This window comes from Copidosoma floridanum, unplaced genomic scaffold (genome assembly GCF_036245765.1).
Source record: "Copidosoma floridanum isolate Cflo_tuat_1 unplaced genomic scaffold, Cflo_Japanese_pri ptg000027l, whole genome shotgun sequence".
Classification (NCBI taxonomy): Eukaryota; Metazoa; Arthropoda; class Insecta; order Hymenoptera; family Encyrtidae; genus Copidosoma; species Copidosoma floridanum.
In genome coordinates, this window is record NW_028321904.1 from 4,720,398 (window position 1) to 4,741,868 (window position 21,471).

Here is a 21,471-nt window from a genome sequence, read left to right on the forward strand (position 1 = left end):
ATTACACAGTAAGAAAAAACCTAATTACTCCATGACAGTCATGGAAAAAACATTAACGCTCAGTTTTCCTGTTACGTCTTCTATCTTAGAAGCACAGTATTTTTTACCAGTCAAATTATCGCCAAAACACAACTACAGGCTTGGCTTAGAAGTATTTTTGTCATTTGACGCAATCTCAAATATTAATGAAAATTGTAATAAATTTTAAGTCGGTAATGAAGTTATTGTATTATTAATAGGCAATTATGAGATCGAGAAAAGTGGGTCGTTTGTAATTGACCTGCAATTAACAAGGGATGCCAATTTGTTATGACTGGACTTGTTTAGAGTATGGTCTTAACTGTTTTATTTAAGTGTCATTCGTTGGTTGCCTAGGATTTAGCTCGTGAGCTGGATTTGCTCCTTTTGTAGCGAATAATAATCTTTATTTAAATAATATAGGTAATTTTAAGTATTTCTTCATTACAGCAATTTAATAATAATTTGGTCTTTTAATTACAATTAAATCGGGTCACTTTAATAAGGTTCAGCGTAAATTTTATTACTGATAAATAACTTACATCTATCACTGATTGTTGTTACTGCTGTTTCGAACTTTGTTAATGCTTCGTGCGGTAACCTTCAGTGCTTCCTTAAAATAAACGAATAAGTTCGTGGCCAGTAGGATGTTGCGATTTCTGCTTTCTCTGCTATCGCCGGAACCACTTTCTCTGGACCTCCTTTGCTGTACTTCGCTCCTTAGAGTAGTCTAATACGATTGATGTTCTTGATAAGCACTTGAGTTACCTCAGCCAACACGTTATGCCTTACGTGTATGAGGTTCTCACGAGTCGCGAGAGTCATGAGTTGACTAAAACTTTAGAGGACAGGTGACAGACATAAAGAGAGCGATTCTTCCTCTTGATGGTGCATTTTTATAGCATCAGAGCAAGTAAAAGAGGCCTTTGGTCAAATAAGGTTAACCAATGGGTGATGTTCTTACAGACTGCGTTGACAGTTGCACGATGATGTTACATATTATGATTTTACGTATTAGGAAATCACAATCTTACAGTATCAATTGCATTTTCTGAGAAGTGTGATTAGTTTTTGGGTCAGTGATGATAAAAGCTCGCATCAGCAATATAAGAACGCCAAATACAAGTTCAATTGTGACAGTAAGTTAAAAAATTTCGAAATTCATCCTTCTGAGGATTTTACAATCAATTTTGAATACAATGAAGTTATGAGTGAGTTACAAATTTTAAATTAGTATACATTATCAGAATGGAACAATTAATGAGCAAGTAACTGTTCAGTCATACATACATGCATTTTTACAATAAGGCTGGCCGTATTTTATATCAGCATAGTATGAAGCATTCACTTTAAAACTTATTTACACACGCGCACACGTAAGCGACATACAAGCTCCTTTTGTAATACGACTTCCCTTTCTTTGAGTATAACCCCGGTTAATTTGTGGTAGTAACAATCGGCTAAGAATATTATCTGTACCGAGGAAACTCTAAGATTAGGAACCAACATACAAACAATGATTGTGTTTATATGTCGGAGGGCGGGTTCGTGGCCCTGTGTAAAAGAGCGAAATTGCTCAACTTTGCCGATTATATACAATACTTAGAAAAAATTTATTATCAAGTTTCAAAATTTATCTGTTGAATAATCAATTAATTCCTGTACCATATACAGCAATTGTTCATTGATTATTACTTTACTGAGTTCTCCTGAGTATTTCCTTAATTTAATCAATTTAATAATTTAATATCTTTTTTAACTTATTCAATATTTTTCTAATCTAATATCTTTTTTTTTTATTTTATTCCTGTCCCTTTTTGGGGTTCAGATAATATTCTCAGTTTATTAAATGATTTCAAATCTTAACAGCTATTTTCTAGTTTTTATCTTAAACTATAAAAAGGAACTCGCAATCTTATATGGAGGGGAAGGTTTGCTTAAATAAGTACAATCAATTTATTTTTAATTATCTTATATTTATTCAATCATATGATTCTAAGGAAATTATATCTTAAATTTTTACATGTATTAATTTTATTTGAGTGATCGCAATTTTTTTTACGTTAATAATAAAAAACAATATATACTATACTCGACAATTCACTTAAAATTTATCCGCCTTTTTAATAGAAAATTTTACAAAATGACAATTTGAAATTTCCCTCTTTAGTATTTCTGCTTGAACACGTTAGGTTAGACTAATACGAAATTTTATTACAGCCGCGGAAAGTTAGTGTCAGGTAACTACCTATCCGACCAAGTCACGTAAGGTTAGGTCGTTCTCAGGGCCCTTGGGTGTCTTGAGCACTGCTCAAGTCATCAACCCAGGAACTTCGCCTAAGAACGTGATCGCTAACCCTAGTGCCTCGACTACTTGGGGGTGCGTCGTCTCCACGCTTAAAGCGGTCGAGCACCGAAAGTTCAAGTAGGTACCGGTTAGTGGAAGTGTTACCTTGGTGATGGTGTACACACTTACTTTTCAGCTATCGGCCTTCGTACTTCGTCTCTTCCTTTCTTCGTCTCTTTCTCTCTCTTCGTGCTCGTCGCGGTATGGTACCGGTGCACGGGAAAGTTCCAGGTCTGGGTGAGCAACGGATATACCGCGTCCCAGGGTCGCTGGAAGATGAACTCAACTTTGCATTGCGCAATGGTGCCTTTTATGCTAACGTTATTTCCTTTTGAGTAGCAGGTTTTCCCTTCTTTGGGTTAACGCGCTCTAGCGTTTTCTTAACGTACTAGACGCACATTCCCCGCGCGCGGCGTTCAAATTTGAATTTTCAAATAGGAATTTTTTATAAAATGAAATATATGTATACATAGAAAAAATGTGTACTATTGAATTGTCTATTAGACGGATTTTTTATTACAAGAAAATATAATAAATAAAAGAATATAAATATAAATGGTAAGCGTGTATTATAAATTCTAGGTAATAGAAGTGCCCCCTTGCAGTAATATAAGCTTGCTTTATATTCACAGTACATCTCATCTGAATTTAGACGGACGAATAGTTTTTATTTATAATATAATTTGTATCAACTCGGGATGTAACAGAGGTATCAGAACCTCACACCATATTTCTCTATATTAGGCCAAACAGTAACACGCTTCGGAGTGTTTTCAAGTACAGTAATACCATCGATTTGAGACCTTAAAGTTCTATAGGTCGTCTTTTGAGTTTTACTAAACGAATTTTAAAAAATAAGACTACTCACGTTTTTGACCTTACTGTAGCTATTTGAAAGGTGAATTCACAACGAGTAAAGTGTAATATTACTAGCGGAGATTACATAAACAACAACAAAGTGCGCACGGTTCATGAATTTTTTCCAGCTGCACCACCTGGATATACAATTATTTAAGTTCTTACACAAATAATTTATTTACCAATCGTTGGACGTATTATTAATTATATACAAGTACGTATACTGGATCAAGACTGTAATTCAGTCAACGTTTGAGGAGAATTTATTACTGTTAGGTTTCACGTAGGATCTTTAGTATAATGGGGATTATTTACAATCGAAAAAAGTAATATAAGAGACTTTACATGTCCACTAAGACTCAGTTAGGAACGATCAGTCTACCACTGATAAGGCAAAAAAAAGTCAATACCCTCAAATCTATTTTCTTAGAATATAGAGTTAACTAAAAGTCTAGGTCTCAAAACGAAAATCCCTGGCGGAAATTGGATATTTTTTTGTTGTTTAAAAAATGGACAAGATTCTGAATTCTAAGCATTCAATAACGTTTGACTAATCCACTGCGCATTTTATGAGGTTAATGCTTAGCAGCCACGTGCATCATTAACATATGGTCATAGCGGTAAAAGTTGCATATCGATTTAATATGAGGACTTCTGTCTTGTACAATCGAGCAGTTCTTTTCACTTTTCACTTTTACGTAAGATTAGTAAAATTGGAAAGAAATATTGCAGTGACAAATACGGAATTGGTAAACAATGCCATTGGCCACCTATTCGAAAAATAAGATAAAAGATAAAGGGTATAGGAGTAGACAAGTGTAAAAGTGTTGGCTTCAAAATCTCATGAAAAATTGGTTATTCCTTAGTTCTAATAGAAAAATCATCAACTATTAATGCTGGTTTGCTGGGTAATAGAGAAGAAGATGAAAAAAATTGTCTAAGTAATAACGGCTACTTTCATGATTCCGCTTAGGATGATTCAAGGTTTTGTTGGAAATTATCGTTAAATAGTTGTTAATGTGAAAAAAGAGCTTGTACTTACAAGATTTAAAAATAATCAAAATGCAGTGCTATTCACTGTAGTTAATGCTGTCAACGATAGTGCAACAGCTACTTAGGAAGATGTGGCATTTTTCCAATACATACAATTACTTATCAATCACATAATGAATATTGTAATTGTGTAAGCTCATAAATTTGCATCCTTTTTTGTGTTCAATTTTATTTTATTTTGTTTGTCATTATTTTTTAAGGAAGGGTAGGACCATTAACGTCTTCTTAAAGTTTTGCTCGCTGAATACATCTTCCGGAAGAGTTCATTAAATAATTAGGGAGGTTAATTTAATAAAAAAACTGTTATTAAGCTAGCTGATCTTCACTTTACTTATTTTTAAGAAACGCTACGGTTGTTTTAGTAACACAGTAGGCCTTTTTAGGCATGTGTACATACCAAAACGGCCGTAATGTTTCTTAAAAACAAATGAAGTGAAGATTGACTAATTTGTTGACAGTATTTTAATTTAATCAACATGACATGGATCTTTATAAAGTGACGACCAATACTATCATATGAATAATTAGAATTTTTATGTATTAAAAAATTCAAAAATACTCTTTCAAAAAAAGCTGCAGGGTTGTTAAGATTGAAAATACCAAAGACTATACTATGCACTGTGTGTCCTTTGACAAAATTTTCTACGTTCAACACGTATTTGACGTCTCACAGTATCGTACATTGAAACAGTTATAGTTAAATCTACCTCATGCTTGTATATATTTTCATATTCTCATGGATGCTTGTACATATGTATGTTATCGCACGTATTAAGCTTCACTTATATCACTAAAATTATTCTCCATGCTCTACCTAGAAGAGTTTTTCATATTCCAGGTAATAAAAGCACGAATTGACGTTGTACGTGCTATTGTTGTAACTATAAGCTATTTTGAGAATGACCGATTATTTATTTTTGTAGGATGTCCTTCAAGCCTAAGATTTAAAAAAAAAATTCGAAACAAATAAATTATTCAGAAATTAATCAAAACGTAGTGTATGTGCGAAAATTTTTTACCAAAATGACAATCATTTATTATTTTTATGGCCAAATGGATACGAGCATTTTTTTTAACTGCTTTTTTTTTGAAAAAATTTTAAAAGAATAAAATACAATAAAAGTTAATTATTGTATTTGTACAGTACAAAAAAATTTTTTGCAATTTTTGAAAAATTTGAAAAAAAATGAAAGAATTGTATAAAAAGTTGTATATTTATTGTAAAAGTATCCAATTGAATTTGTAGGAATAAATATTTATTTAGGAATTGGTAGGGTGCTCTACTTAAATATACTCATTGATAAGATTTTTAACAAACATTTTAAAAACAAATTCTTTTATTAAGTAAATTGCTTATTTATTTGATTGCTAACTAAACCAAATAAATTAATGTACATGAAATAAAAAATTTCTATGAAAAAAAAGTTGCAAACTGTAGGACAAAATGAAGTCATTGATTTTCTCTTGTTGGGCCTGCTCATAGCAGAGTAGGTAAGGGGTAAGGGCCATAGCCAGAAAGTAAGAGGTTGGGGGGTTCGAATCTCTTTGAAAACTGTTAGTACGTTGGAAACGGATACCGGAAGTACGTCACGAGGGGTGGGGTGAAGGAGGAGAATCCACTTCCGTCACACTTTTTCCCAAGGTCAAAATCTGAAATCGTTTATTTACCCCCACGCATGACACCCCTATAGTAGTATAACTTCAAAAATTTACGTCTAATGGTTAGATAATTTGCACTCTGTTTAGGTGCAAAGCTATCACAATTATTTGATACTCAGTACAAAATTTGCTTTAGTGCAAGGTCATATGCAATGAATGACCATATACATAAATACAACATGCCGTTCCACTTTTTGTTCAGTGAGCCAAGGTTCAAGAACGTTGACCATGCATGTATTCATAAAAATTTTAAGCTAACATTCATCTTTGTTCTGGTAAGCTCAAGGCAAAATCATCCGGAGCCATCTCTGAAGCATGATATATGGATGATATATGATATGGACGATGAGACAGATTTTAGCGCTATAGCCGTAACGAGAAGTGTGATTTGTTCTTTTTTGTTATTATTTACGATAGTGTGGATATTTTTGTAACCTTTTGGTGTAAGCATGGATATAGGAGTTAAATGCAGATGAACTCCGATAAAAAAAATGAGTTACAGACATTATAGCAACCAAATGCAAATTTACAAATCTAATGTTGTTATGTGGATAAATAAACATGTGATAAATAAAAATTATTACGTACTTTATCAGCATTGAGTAATCAATCTGCGTCAATAAAAAAGATATTTTCTTGCTCAAAGAATATTTTCATTTTAGCAAATCACTTTTTTAATCAGTACTCTATAACTTTTGCCCTGTTTGAAGAAACTCTTGCTGTTACTTCTTGTTGTACGATATCCGGATGTCAGCTGCAAAAATCAGAGAGCCACCAGGTGTGTTATCTTTGAAATATGTTTTGATTTCCGATTATTGCAGAAATTTTTCACAATATTTCAAAATTTTTCACACTCTCTAACAACTGAGCTTTTAAAATAAAAAAATTTTTGTTACAGCCATAAATTGTTGAATTTTTCAACTCGTGCAAATGCTGTTAAGTGAGGATAAAGGTATGAACTGAAAGCTGTCCGTAAATATTGATGTATAAAACCGTACTACGTCAAAATTTAGGCACTGGCAGATGAAACAGCAAGGAATCCGATAGTTGTAACTTGCCATGTGAGATACGGGCTCAAGAAGCCGTAAGAAAATCAGAAAGTTAAATGCATTCGAACACTTTGGGTTATCGACGAGCCATACTACATTTAAATATTTTATTATTTTTTTTTAAAGTAAATGATAAGATAATGACAACTATATTAGAGAAAGCTGAGAGTAAAAATTCGATTATTAGAACTGTTTTAAAATAATTTCATTGTGTTTATAAATATGAGTGTTGTGTTGATGACTTACGTATTACTTTTATAATAATTTTTAGCATTATCTAAATATTTTAATAAATCATACAATTTTATTATTACAATAATATTCAAATGAGTAAAATACAGTACTAAGAAAACAACATGTACCAAGAACAACCCATGTTAACTATATGGATGGATGAATTCAACAAATCCTGCTTTTCTAGAGATGGACATTGAAAACTGCAGCTGGACAAATACGAATGGCTGTATTAAACTGATTTGGTTTAAAGGTAAAGCGATGCCTCTCAAAGTATATGAAATTTTAGTTTTGAAAGAGCAAGATAATCTGGAATTGGCGGACAAAATCGAATGTTACGACGAACTGGAATGTGACACAATCAATGAAAGATATAAGGATTCTGATTTTAATAAAAAAAAAAATGTTTGTATTCAAATAGTATTTATTAATTCCATTTAATTCGTTTTCATATTTTTTGTAACTTACAATAATATATGATAAAAAAAACCTAAACAAAGTTACAAAATAGAAGTATTAAAAATAACTATCCCCATATTTTAATTATATAAGAGTAACGAAAAGTCAATCCTACAATTACATAAAAAATCTATATCTTATAAATTGAATTATTCACTTATTTACTTAATACTTATTCCAAAGGTTGTCCATGTAGCAAATTGACCAAGATATTCATTAATATAATTTATATGTACGTAGTTTTTTAAAGTAAATTAAGAAATTAATCGTATAAGAAACATGTTTCTGATACCTTGGTAATTTCAAGAGACTGTCGTACATCCATACTATTATACATATGCAACATTACCATTTCTTTGTAGATTTGAGATTAATTTATTATTTATCAAAACGTGTTCATTTTAGTTTCGAAGTTTTTGTATCAATAATAATGTTTAAGATCTTGAAAGTTATATGATTTGTAAGTATTACAATGATCATTATGTTACAGATTATGTCTTAACGACGTATAACAATACACATATAGCATTAAAGTATACGATCTAAGGTAAGGCACAGTGTCACGCACCTTGAATTTCGCGGCCAAGTATCTGCGCAGCCGTACCTACTGCTTTTTGCCAATATGGCTACCGGACTAGACGGTGAGTGTATCTCAAAATGTGGACGCCCAGGGCACCCAAAACGTTAAATTTTGAAACATTTTAAAATTCCAAAGTTGGTCGCCCGTTTTTCTATTACCAACTGTGTAAAAACAAGCTCATAAGTGAACAGACCTGCATGTTTTGAATGTATATACATAGATATGTATATCTCCACGTGTGTGACAGAGAGGTTAAAAAATTCTTTCTGTTTTTGTTGTGTAAATATTAAGATTTTTTTAAAACTGTTGTGCTACAATCAGAAGATATCAATTTTAAATTAAGAGAAAAAAAGGGGAGTTGTTTTACGATAAAGATATCAGCTAAAGTCTTGCAACGTGTCTTAAATAGGGAAAATGGCATCTTTTATCATTACAATTAATTTTAATGTTTCATTGCAATACTCTTACAATATTAATAAAATAAATACGGCAATTACGCCTTTTTTTATAACATGGATAAGCAATTCTATTTAAAATTATTGAGAAAATCAAAAGAAAATACTTTATCAGGTTATTTAACAGACGAGAATACCACGGCCAGTGATAATTTGAAAGCACATGCTTCCAGGACAGAGCAAGTAAATTTCGATAGTAAGGACAGTGATAGTGGTGTAGCTAATTATATAGCTGAATTAACGACGTCTGAAGGAGTTAGCAGTACGAACGAGAATCAATTAAACACCTATTTGTATTCCAGAGATAAAATTGATAATGAAAGAAGTAAATAACATACTACGATAAAAAAATTGTCAAATAAAAGAAAAAGCTTAAATTTACTTAGTCACATAGGTAGTTACAATATTTATTATACTTATGAATATGTAAGATCATTGGTAATTCGTACAAGTACATAATTGTTGTACTCATCACTTTTTTTTTGGATCCATAAAGAAGAGACAAATTGGACTAAAAAACTAAAGAGACAAAAGAAGTCCACGATTTTGCTTTTGATACGCACTTATAAAGAGCATCTATCAGAGTTTTGCTCAGCAAATACTAACAAAATAAAAATGTGGGAAAAAGTTGGTAAAACCATGCAAAGTTTTTTATATGATGTGACATCAGAATAGTGCCGCAAAAGTTTACCAAGTTGAAGGACTCATATAAATTAACCAAGTAACAAAAAAAAAAAGTTGCAATGACAGAGCAACTCTTGAGTACTACGAGGTAGTAAGATTCTTCGAATCAACACTATTTGGTCACACATGACATATGTACTGCAATTGATTAAGGAACTGGATGACGTGCTGAAAAATGAGGTGTGGGTGGCACCTAAATCAGTTATTTCTGCTGAAATAAGTGACGAAGATAATAATAATGTTTGTTAACAATTGTTACCATTAAAAAAAAAAAAAAAAAAAAAATGAAGTTAAATCAAAGTAAGAGTACCAATGAGTTGCTTGCTGTATTGATCAAAGAATAGAAAAAATCGTGGAAAATAAAAGTCATCGAATAGCAGAGAAAAAAAAGGATTTAAATATGTTCTTCGATGTTCTTCAACATCCAACTAATAAGAATTAAGTTTCTTATATTTTCCCTTCTATCGCGCATTTCCAAAGTTTGTAATTATGGTACTAGAATATGCATAATTGTAGTATAGAAAATAAGGGATCAAATAATGCATATTTACATGTACTAGATATTTATTTGCAGACACTGTCGTGATAATATGTCATATTACAGTTCAAAAGTAAAAAGTTACTATTAGGTGTAAAGTAATGGTACAAAAATTGTGTGTATAATAATTTAAATTTGAAATGATAAAGATATTATAATTTAAAAGGAATTTTTGCGCTTAGTAACGGTTAACCAGTGATAAGCATTTGCAATCATATTTTTATAAATTTTAATATGATTGATTTGCAATTAAATTGCGTTTCCTTAATCCCACATTTTTTTTAAGCTCAAGAAGTAGTGTTATTCTGAATTATGCGCACATTATGGGGTCTTCTGTATTCATTGATCTCAATGATATTATTATTAAGAATACAAACATTTTGGAGCACACAGCAATACACGATAAAAAGAGAAACTAAATCAATGGTTATCATTTGCAATTTTAACATTGTTTTTCTCGAGCGGTTCTTAAGAAATCTAATTGATCTTTTAACCACTATCCTTGCACTTTGCACCCTAGGAACGTAATACATTACTGTTACCAGTAGGAGTCACAGTTGGCAAAAAACCACAAAGTGGCCAACAGTTGTAATCTTTTGTCAATCGTAGGTCTTCCTCTATTGTTTTTCCGTTGCAATAAGTAACTAATTTCTTGTAGTAAGAAGTGGTAAGTTTGAGGGAATATTCGAAAATATTAACGAAACTCTTCGTCATGAAAATTATCAAAAATATGTAAAAAATTGACGGCCAATACTTGTGGTAATGCTACACATTTTTTCTTTCTCAAAAGTGCTTCAAAAACGACATCATCGTCATCACTGCTCTGCCTATTTCAGATGTATTGAAAACTTAATAAAGCCACACCAATTAATTTTTTTTACTTATCGCCATTTTCCAACAATATTAATAAACAAAATTCACCATGGTTACTTATAAATTACAAATGTGCTGGAGTGCAGGTCTGTTTAGCCGTTTACTGATTTTCTATTCCACACACACAGTTGGTAACGGAAGGACGAGCACCGGACTTTGGAATTTTGAAACGTGTAAAAATTGAACCTTTCGGGTGCCCCAGGTGCTCGCATTTTGAAATACGCTCGGTGTTTACGTTTTTACACTTTCCATGAACGTAGTTCATTTGCGGACCACTTTAGACTAAGTAAGTCAGTGGATCCTTAAAGTAGACAAAAAATACTTGCCAACGCACATACTTTTACCCGGTTCATCGATAACCCAAAAAGTTTTAGATTAATTCTGACTTTTTAATTTTTTACCACTTCTTTGACCTGTTTCTTACACGGCAAGTTACTTCTATTGGATTCCTTGCACGACTCATTGACTTTAACAACCAAATAAGGCATGAGCGTAAGACTTGTATTGGAATTTCAGACCACTCAATCAATTTGAAGTTTGTCGGCTTGAGTCGGCATTTTGGACAAGCAAATCAATGGATTCCATCTGGTGTATAGTAGTATGCTATACTGTATGAAGCTCGAGAAAATATATTGTTTATTGCATGTATATATATATATATATACATTCCAACGAGCGGCAAACACGAGGTTATTGATATATATGTATAGTGCAGCGCCACCGCTGCCACCGCCGCCGCATCAAACGACGTACATATACATATATATACACTTATGTGTGTGTGTGTGTGTGCACATTTGCTTGGGATCAATACCGATTTGGTATGGCTCCCGAGCAAAGTTGGTAGGCGGGGTAATATACCAATTTAGTATATCAGCGTTGCAACTGTAGTATAAGGCAGAAGCAACGGTAGTATAGTTCACGCACTACAGTTGCACGGAGGCCTGTGTACTACGGTAGCAGAAGCCATATACTTTCGTTGTGGCGCGCGGGCGCTACAGTCGTATGTGACGCACTATACTACTGGTGCACGCGGCTATACATACTACCGTAGTACCAGAGATCTCTCCGTGTAGCAATAGCAGTTATTGACAAGTGGAACACGAGTTTGTTTGTCAGTGCAGAAGTGAAAGTTCTCAACATTAGTTTCATTCAAGTTTTGGAATAATTTAAAGTTTATGGTGCAATTTATATTAGTCCAAAAAAATTTACAAGTAATTTTTGTCATTATTGTATTGATCGCTAAACACTAAATAAGAGTTATTGTTTGACATATAATTTTGATATTAAAATAGCTAATATTTACGGATACATAAATAGTTAAAAAATTATGTATTCCGAAGAAAACTGTGAAACAAAACCTGTGTTATTTTGTTGAAAAATATATTCAATCTATTTATATATGTATTTACGGGCAAAAAAAAGCTTACGAATTTTCGTTGATGTGTTAAACTAGTAAGTTTTCTTTAATACATCTTCTCAAACTTATAACAACACTATCGATTGAAGTAAGGTGGCTTATCACAAAATTATAATATGTGAAGTATGAATGAAACTTGTAGGAATTGCACTTAAATATTAACTGTACTGTCTTATAAAATCTTACACATTATATTCCTAGGCAACTTTTTCAAAACGAATTTCTCACAAATGCATGATTGGTATGGTCTCTTGTAGGAAGCCATTAAATATTATTAACATATTGTTACGAAGCCAGCTTTAGGTATTCTTGTTTTAATGGGCAGCAGATAATTTCAGTATATTTAATAAATTGATTAAATTGGTTCATCAGTGGGTTTGTTCACAGTCGTAGTAATTTGATATATATACATACATTGAGGCCTTGCACTCTCGTTGTGCGCATGCTCAAGAAATGTAACGTATGCTATGCTATATAATTATGTAGATGAAAAGTTGTAAAGTAAATACAGTGAAAATGGTAAGTACCCCAATTTTAATAAAAATCATACCACTTACGTATTTGTAACTCATATTTAAACCTTTTACTATTTATAACAAAATTTTTTTAAGAAATATTTTATTTACGCTTCTTATAACTTTTTTGCACATTCGTCTCAAAGTAAATACTTATTCTCTTATTAGAAAAACAAAGTGTTTTAGCATGTACTCCTGAACAAAAAATAAATTTTTTGAAAGTTGCAGTTCATAAGATTTGTACTCACCTCATGAGAGATATCAACTTTATGATTAAAAGTTGTATTTGTCTCACACGAAAAATGACTGTGAGTTGTGAAGAATCATGTGTTTATAAAGTTTTAAGATTGGTAATTAAGGTTTTGAAATATTACAATTGCTACAACTTTCAAACTACAGAGTATACTTTTTAGAAGTGTTTCTTATGATTTCAAGTTTGTGGGTTTTTTTTTTAGGTAATATCTTTTTGTTTACAAAGAAAAACTCAATTATGCAAAGTATAAAAGCAGAAAAGACTAAGTGACTGTCAAAAGTATAATTATAGAAAGAAATGCTTACTTTTTGGAAAATAACAAGTAATATTTGCAAAAAACATTTTTATACTCTTATATGGATTAACATGGATTTGTTTTTCATTATTCTACACCGCATGCATATGTATAAGTTTAACTTACGGAATGAAAAGAGATTTCTTCTGACTATATCATTTCCACTTTAAGGATTAGGTGCAAGTTACAAACATACTTGCAATTAAGTATCCTTATGGCAGGCTACAGTAGATTCTAAGGTTGAAAATTGTTTTTGAAATCTGAACGTTAACATAAAAGTTAAGATTCTTTAAAGTCCATAAATTATAAAAATAAATCTACAAAGAAACTAAAATAGTCAAGCAATTATTAAAAATGCTGTAGAAAACGGTGGCATAAAATGATCCCCCTCAATTTCAGCTGATCTGTCAGCGTTAGCAAGTTGAAACTGCATACAATATGCATAGAAATAAGCATGAAACTAATACCAATAGTAAGCCATTTTCTTTCGTTCTTACAGAAAAATTAAAGAAAAAAACGAGAATTATAAATCTTATTTTATTCTGGCACACTTCGGGTACTGAAAATACGTTTTGTAGATATTTTTTATATTCGTTGTAGCTTCAAAATATCCAACATGTAATTTAAAAAGATTTTTTAAATATTTATTTGGCGGCTTTTACACATTAAATTTAAAAAAAGTACTAATTGAACATGAAACCTCAAGAAAACATCACGTACAATTACATTTATAATAAACGATCTATAAAGATTTTAGAATACTTGAATGATATACTACTATTACATAAATCTTTTATTAAGTTTTAAACATGATCTACAATATTAACATGTCAGAAAGAAGGGGTTGAGTATGCGTTCGCGTATACAGGGATGTATTTATATAAGAAAAACAACGGTTAGAGTTGCTGCATGTTTGTGCTTCTCTTACCTCTTAGAATGTTTTCCTATACCAACTGTAATAAACGTGCTTAAGATACACGCAGTTAAAAATTATATATATATATATATATATATATATATATATATATATATATATATATATATATATATATATATATATATATATATATATATACATGTATACATAATTTATATATATATCAGTCAGATATAATAAATATAATATATATATATATATATATATATCAGTCATAAACTTAAAGTACTATATGGAGTTAAGAGATCCCTTTACCAGTGTGTACTATAAACAGCAGAATTCTAATGGTTACTGTGAAGAAATATTGTAAATTTCTGATAGGCCTAAAGTATCTACGAGATTTTTCAAGGTAGACATCAAAAGTCTATCCTTTCTGGATATTAAATTATTTTATATTCTTGTCCTATTATATGTTTAAGGAGTCTGTAAAAGGTATTTCCTAAGTACAAATGAAAAAAAGGACGTCAGAGTGGGCCAGAAAAGTCCATGGTGGTGTGAAAGAGCATTAAATATGTATCTACAAATACCTGCCTTATTATATGGACTACTTCACTGAAACGATTTCTTATCTATTTACTATATTTAATCGCTATGATCACGTAAAATGACATGACTGGATAAGCTGCTATAGCTTTACTTCGACTTTGACGTATAAATGAAGCCCAAATTTATTGTAATCGGTTGTGAATCGAAAGAAAAAAGTTACATCTCCCATAAATACTATTTCAAGTAAAATTTCACTAAAAAGTAATGCACCGAACGACTTGAAACTTAAAAAAAACTTCTGGCTTCTGAATAATGAAAAAAACACGGGTCTTCTCACGATGTTTGTAAACATTAAATTTAAAAAATAAACTTACTTGACGTGTACTAATTTTGAGATTATGTATAAGTTCTGAAAAGAAAATTTTAGTTTTTATACTAAATATTTACAAAAAAACATGAGAAGATGCATGTTTGAATTATTATTTGAGGACTCCTGTTCAAATTTCAGTCATTGAATGCATTACTTTTGGAGAAAAATTACAGTGTATGTGTAAAAAGCATCTTAGTAATCTTGATGATTCAAAGATGTATACTTTTTTCCAATTTGCATTGGAATGCTATACACTTAGGTCCAAGAGATTCCTCGTAAACTAAACAACTTGACGGATATTTTTGTTGTTTTAAGTGAAAATAATTGTTTCAATGATTACTAGTAAAATTTACCAAAGTAAGGTAATTAGCGAAGAAGAAGCTGCGGTCAATATACTGAATGCCATTAAAGATTTACATGAGGGACATAAGGTGTGGTACCATACAAAACTTTTGGGAACAATAAAACTGTTTTGCCCTTATGGAAGAAATCATTTTATCTCTACCACAAAATAGCATATTACGCACATAATTATAACGAGAGTACCAAAAAAATTGTTGTGAAAATTATAGTTTATTAAGTATAGCTTGAGTTCACATCATAACAAAAACAATTTTAACAATAGTTTATAAATATATATGTATATATACAAATTTTTCCTTCACAAGAATCATGTTTTACTTTTTTCCCTTTTCTTGATATGTACAAGAACATTTAGTAAATTTAAAGTTATAATAACTGTTGCAAATGAATAAGAAAACGTACGTGTTCCAGACTTTTTGGAATAAAACAAATTTTTTTACACATTTTTCAGGATTGGTACCCTGGTAGAAATGTTACTACATAAACTGGCTAGAAACTCGTCAACATGTTATAAGCCCATTTAAGTATGTACATTGACGAGTTTCTAGCCAGTATATGTAGTAATTTTCTACCAGGGTAATATTTTCTCAAAATATGCTTAGTACATAGAAAAAAATTCATCTTGTACACAAAATAAAATTTTTATTTTTTGTTTAAATAATCTTATATATAATAAATAAGGTCACCTTTAGGTTAAAATAATAAGTAAATAAGATTCATTCTTATGTTTTTAAAAGAACCATAAATGTAATAAGTGTATGGATATGAGGCACCTTGAATAAGTAGAACTGTAAGGTAGCCTTTACTAAAAAATAAAGTATGTTATAAAGAATTTCAAAAAAAAAAAATTAAAGAATAAAAAATTTTATGTATAAACTGAACAAAATATTGCAGACAGATAACATACAAGAATTACATGAATAATGAATCTGAAAATTTAACTACGTTTAACAGTGCGAGTGGAGAATAGTAACAGTCGTAATATTTATGTATCATTATTTAACTTAATAATTTATCGGTGATAAAAGCATGATTACATAAAAAAATAGTTTTATTTTTATTTTAGGTAAGTTTTTTGGGTAGAATCATGGGGCAAAGCCCTTCGAGAATCGTTGTGTAACATGTCTTTTTTGAAAGCACACAATTTAAACACTATAAGTTATATTATTATTTTCTACAAAAAAAAAGTTATTTTTTTAAAATCAACTAGTAAACCCCAAATTTTCCATTTGAAATGATCTATTAAAAGCTGTATCCTGTAAGACAAATAAAAAAAATGTTGCGATATAGCTTGTCTAGTAAAAATTACAAATGTTTCTGAACAACTCCTGATATTACACAAAATTTTTATAAGCAGATGAACCAGTTATATATTTTTACAAGTATTTTTATCATACCTTATATCTTGTTAACACTTTCACTATTGTTGTAGTAATAAATTTTCTAATTTTTTTGCTGTGTTTCCAGATATGTTTATAGTTTACAGCTTTTTTAATCAATTGTGACTCCAGAGTACCGTATGAATCTCCACTCATCTTTCATATAACGTCTAAAGAAATATTTTATGGATCAATTCTCTTTCAGTGAGCTAGCTGATAAATATGTTATGATAAAAAATAATTTAAATAGCCCTACTGGAACCTAATTTTAAATAAGTTATTTACACGATCTTATTCATTCTGTGTGCTTAAATATTTTTATCGGAGCTTTTATTCCTTGTAGGTTATTAAGCTAACGCTTACCAAGGTTTCATCCATTTGAAAAAAATTAATCCACAGTGGTTTGGTCATTTACCCCTATTAAAGAAAATATCTTCAACATATATGTTAATTTTTTTTAAATCTCTTACTGTGCTACATTATTTATTTCTTTACGGTTTTCGATGTAAATTAAAGTAGCTTCATTTAATCATTATATCTACAGGATACTAAACGACTTAAACGTGGAACGTTTTTGTTGTTGTTACTTTTTCTTCTTTTTTATTGCCGTAATGCTGATGTGATATCACTTGCTTGTATTACTGCAAACGTTATGAAATTACCACTAGTTACTGCGAACCCAATCACTGCGTAAATATCTCTAAATAACCTAGACCCACTGACTGCACGCCAATTATTGTGAATTGTATCGAATTTTCATGTGTTAGATCTATTTAAAACTATTCAGTTCAACAACTTCGCATTTAATGATGTAAAATATTATTCTGGATTGAACATTATTAATTTCAAAACGTGTTACAATGTCTGAGGACACAAATTTTCCGGTCTGTTTTATTTATTTTGTATTATTCACACGAACGCAGTAATTAGTTTCTGCGCAGTAGTGTTACATTTACTCTTAGTAGGAATTTTGGTTCCAAGAGTTCAAAAAGAATTTTATAAAAACAAAAATTCTGAATGTGAATGAACTTCTCCTCAGCTTTTTGTAAGAAAATGCATTTTACTACCGCAGAAATTTTTTTTTTTGACATTTGAACATTTGTTACGATCTTGTAAGAAAAATGGCAATTACGCATGATGCACATCGAGTTAAAGTAATTACAAAGAATTCTTGAACCTTGCTTGATAAGTTTTTAAAGTATTTATTTTACCTTGTTACACAAACATCATAAGATACAAAATTTACAATAATGTAATGAGGCCGTTCCAAACAAATCCAAATTTGTATATTTTTAAAAGGAGTTAATCACTTAGACTTTAAGAATGCCCACCATAAAGACAAGAAAACTGTCGTTTTCACTTATACTCAGCTAGCATTGAAATTCTATAAACCAATTATTACCATCGTAGGGTAAATAACTGCGTAAACAAAACACACATTGTTTAAGAGAATGCAGTTCAGTCATCGTTGAAGGGCTTACTAAGTGTAAAAATTATTAAGCAAAGAGTTGTAGTTCTATACATATCAACATCCAAATAACAACTTTCTATCTTTTCTGTAACTACTTTAAAAATCATAAAAATAAGTTTAAAATTATGTCTGTATTTTCTCGCTAAATCACTTCCTAGATGAAATAGGGAGAGAAGAGAGTAGAAGTTTATTAAAAAGTACAAACGTAGGGAGCAAAGTGAGCTGGAGTAGGAAATGGCAGGAAAAGAAAGATAGGATCTTCGGCTTGGCATGGCCAGGTGGTGACCATGGAGACGGATCGTAAAAATCATATAGGCTCGACGTTGGGGAGCATGAACCAAGCTTGGCACGAGAGACTGATCAATACTAGTGGCGGCTCTCCCACCCCTACGACTCCTCTTGTGAGTATAACTACTTACCCACTACGACCCCTCCCTTTAGCAGTGAACGTACATGCGGGGGTAGTAGGCAGCTGAGTAACAGAGAAAGATCGGCCCCCGTAAGAGCCCTGGCACATGCGCATACTAATCGAAATAACAGAAAGCGTCCGTTTAGTCAATGTTTCTTTGTATTTTGTTTCCCTCTGCTACAATTTTTTTTTATTTACATCTATTGACACTTAACTATGCGCATTAAGAAATTGTAAAAGAGACCGTCCAAATATAAATAGTACTAGCTTTACACCAGTTAAAAATTTATTATTTTGTCAACTTATTTAATTAAAACTGCAGTAAAAAGTCTGTTTCAAAAAATGTATCAATTTACTGATCCTATAAAAATACCATTATTATTCAGTTGTTTTAAAAGTAACAAAAAAACGTTGATTAATGATTAATCAACAAATAAATTGTAACTTCATGACTACGTAGAATACAATTGTATCATAAAAATAAAAAGTATAGAAATAATAAAAAAATAAAATCACAAGTTAAATTATAAGTATTTAAATTAGCAAATTATAAAACACTATTGAGTTTGTTGTAACTCTTACCGTAAGCTTATAAAAACACAGCCAGTAGATAATCTCAGCCCCTATCGGCTAAGCGTATTCAGTCTTCACGTAACTATTGACGTACTTTTCAGCCTTTATTATATTAATTTTTTCACTTCTGCCTGATTACTATTAGTAAATTTTCGACAGAACGTTATTTGTAAAATATTTTTTTCAATTTTTTTCCCCGCATCAACTTCACTAGTATTTATAATTCACTTTTATGCCCGCACAAGTTACGGAATAATGAGACTTGTATAACTACTTTACTTAATAATAATTCCAAAATTAAAGTACACGTGTAGATTGATTTGCTCCAATTAACGATAGAAAATTGATCGGTAACTAAACAGTTACCTTTGTGGTGGAGCCGTTTTCGATGACTTTGATACGTGAATTTATCTGTACGTGTTTACGCGCATGCTCGTACTTCAACTTTAAGATATTTTTACTAGAAAGGCTGCATCTTCTATAAAAATTCATTTACAAAACTAGGAAGTTTATGTACAAAATAATGTTTAGGTGTAACTTCATGTAATTGAAGTAAGCCGGAGAACTAAAACCAATAAAATTGTCAGCCAATTCGAGTATACTAATAGATTTGAGTAATATTATTAAAACTTGCACTTATTTGACACCAAAAAAACTAGTACAACAAACTAGAAAATACGGCAATCATAACTAATTTATCGTTTGATATTTCTGCATGTGCCTACTTTTGACGTATTTTTTTCTCTTTCAGTATCTAGCTGAGTACAAAAAAATAGTTTGTAATAATACAGCTTCTAAGTAGAATGTAAGCGAAGATACCATTCGCACACACCTAAGCTTTGTTTGTGCATAGTTAATAATGTGCGCGTATATGTTTGCAGGTATGCGCGCACTCGTGCAAGTGTCTGTGTGTATGTGTATTTGCGTGTATATTTGTATCTGTTACGTACGTAAGTGGATAGATATTTTAATGTGTTTATGTCTATTACAGTAGGTACCAATAAGAATAATTGTGACTACACTTTTGTGACAGTGCAAGTTGGCTAACGAATCAAAAGTAATAGCGAGGACTAAATACTAAAGGGAAAAAAAATAAACAAAGTGACAGGAGTGCACAAACGTGCGCGCGCGACGGACCAGCCCAGACTGGAGCCTAGACTGATTTGGGAGAGTTAATCCCTTGAAGTTTCCTTTTCTATCGCTCTCTCTTACTCTCATTCACTGCTTCTCTCTTGCAACCAACCAAACAGTCCACCTACCCGTCTAGCTCCTTGTTATACCCTGCCTCTTTCTCCCCGTTTGGTCTTGTTTGCACGGCCAGCAGTGTGCATCGCGTACCTCGTATAAGCTCGACAACCCTCGGTCATTGGCGACGTTAAACGTCGTGGTGCAAAGCATGTTATATGTCTTATTGATGCAAATATACTATTATAATACTTTTACGTGTAGAATTTTAACAAATGTTCTGTTTCCTTATTTTTTTCTGATGAATATTGAATAACATTCTGATTGCATTCAGTTTCTAATCACCTTTTTTCTTCTCTTAGTTAGTACTAATTTCTCTCAGAAAGCCCATCTAAATACCTACACTGATAAAAGTGATGTTGAAAAAATATAACTATATTAAAAATTACTATATTTTTAGAAAATCTAAGACACACTCACCTGATGACGCAAGTCATTAAACTAGCAGTGGCTATTTATCATATTTAAAATGAATTTTATCATGTAGCAGCCCTACAAAATTAGTACACAGCATAACAAAAATTTTCTAGTCTATCGTAGTAAAAGTCCTAAAAGTATAATTTATACTATACAACATAGTAAGTTTCAATATTATTCTAAAATATCCCACATTCTCAATTAGAACCGACAGTACAATGTTAATTCCAGTGCATCGCTATTTAGTAGAGTAGAAATTAAGTAGTATGTTTGAAAGTAATTTTATACGACGGTTCCGTCGATTGAGTGAGATGGTATATCACCTGTAGGTAATCACGCTTATTAGGATATAAATTTTAAGTCATACTAATGTAAATATTATAAGAACATATTTTTTTTAATTATAAGGGTTAAAAACGAATGCGTGCAAACCAATGATTTGGAATTAGCTAATAATCCGTTCTTAACACTGTGGTCTACAGGAGATTCTTTGATTTTTAACGTTATTGTGTGTATAATAATATGAGGTCA

At 31.1% G+C, this 21,471-nt stretch overlaps 1 protein-coding gene across 4 annotated transcripts in view; it reads right to left on the bottom strand.

Moving 5' to 3' along the window:
• The window catches only part of LOC106640288 (ELAV-like protein 1), a 356,393-nt gene extending 335,980 nt beyond the window's left edge, over positions 1–20,413 (bottom strand). For all 4 annotated transcript variants that reach the window (XM_089595734.1, XM_089595735.1, XM_089595733.1 and 1 more), the window contains exon 1: positions 19,288–20,413. The gene's annotated coding sequence lies outside the window, so the exon portion shown is untranslated. The remainder of the gene's footprint in view (positions 1–19,287) is intronic.
• Between the last annotated feature and the right edge of the window lie 1,058 nt (positions 20,414–21,471).